This window comes from Aotus nancymaae, unplaced genomic scaffold (assembly GCF_030222135.1).
Source record: "Aotus nancymaae isolate 86718 unplaced genomic scaffold, 86718_ANA_hifiasm-v0.15.2.pri h1tg000030l, whole genome shotgun sequence".
Classification (NCBI taxonomy): domain Eukaryota; kingdom Metazoa; phylum Chordata; class Mammalia; order Primates; family Aotidae; genus Aotus; species Aotus nancymaae.
The window spans coordinates 24,243,193-24,244,797 of NW_026988443.1; the positions used below are offsets into that span (position 1 = coordinate 24,243,193).

General features: G+C 40.3%; 1 pseudogene; it reads left to right on the forward strand.

Annotated features, from left to right (window-relative positions):
* Positions 1 to 267: 267 nt before the first annotated feature.
* On the forward strand, positions 268 to 338 carry LOC135277303 (U7 small nuclear RNA; annotated as a pseudogene).
* The last annotated feature ends 1,267 nt before the right edge of the window (positions 339 to 1,605 follow it).

Consider the following 1,605-nt stretch of genomic DNA (forward strand, 5'->3'; position numbering starts at 1 on the left):
GCTGAGGGAGGCAAATCACCTGAGGTCAGGAGTTCAAGACCAGCCTGGCCAACATGGCGAAACCCAGTCTCTACTAAAAATACAAAATATTAGCTGGGCATGATGACGTGCACTGTAATCCCAGCTCTTCAGGAGGCTGAGGCAGGAGAATCACTTGATCCCATGAGGTGGAGGTTGTAGTGAGCTGAGATTATGTTGTTGCACTCAGCCTGGGCAACAGAGCGAGACTCTGTCTCAAAAAAAAAAATAATTAAAAAATAAAAATAAAAGTGTTACAGCTCTTTTAGAATTTGTCTAGTAGGCTATTTTTTTTTTTTTTTTTTTGCCAGAAAGCCCCTTAAAAAATTTAAAAAATAAAAAATAAAAACAAAACAAAGGAAGCTATATAAATGGCTAATAAGCACTTGAAAAGGTGCTCAACACCATTCGTTATCAGGGAAATACAAATTAAACCACAATGAGGTATCACTACACGCCCACTAGAATAGCTTAAATTAAAAAGACTGACACCACCAAATGTTGGCATGGATATTGAACAATACTTTCCTATATTGTTGATGGGAGTGTAAAGTCATACAACCCACTTTGGAAACAAAGGTCTGGAGGTTTCGTGTGAAACTAAACATGCACTTATGACCTAGTGATTTCAGTCCCAGATACTTACCCGAGAGTAATGAAAGCATATGTCCACAAAAATACTAGTATGAAAATGTCCATAGCATTTTTCTTCATAAGGCTCTGAAACTGGAAACGTTCCAGATGCTGGTCCACAGGGGGATGGCTAAGGAAATTGTATATTCATACAAGAGAATATTACTCAGCAATAAAGAGGAACAAGTTATCATGCAACACGATGAGTGAATTTCAAAACCACGCTGAGTGAAAGAAGCTGTTGACAAGTACATATTGTATGATAGTATTTATATGAAGTTCTAAATCTGGTAAAGCTAATCTATGGTGAAAAAAAATGAGAACACAATGGTGGAGAGGGAAATCGGGTTGGTGCCTGAGGGAACTTTCTGGATGATAATGTTTTATGTTTTGATAGGGGTGTAGGTTACATAGGTGCATACATTTCTCAAACTCATTTATACACGCATTTCACTTTGTATAAAGAAAGAAAAACCCATAAATAAATATTAAACCTTTGTGAATGACATTAAAATGTCTGAGGGTAAAGTGGACTGCTGTGTAGAGTTTAAACATGCATTTATATTTATTTTTGAGACAGAGTCTTGCTGTGTTGCCCAGGCTGGAGTGCAATGGAGCGATCTTGGCCTACTGCAACCTCTGCCTCTCGGGTCCAAGTGATTCTCCTGCCTCAGCCTCCCAAGTAGCTGAGCAGGTGCCACCACACTAGCTAATTTTTTGTGTATTTAGTAGACACGGGGCTTCAGCATGTTGAACAGGCTGGTCTTGAACTCATAACCTCAAGTGATCCACCCGCATTGGCCTCCCAAAGCGCTAGGATTAAGGCATAAACCACCATGCCCGGCCAACACATGCATTTAAAAAATGCATTTAGCCGGGCGTTGTGGCTCATGCCTATAATTCCAGCACTTGGGGAGGCCAAGGTGGGCGGATCACCTGAGGTCAGGAGTTTGA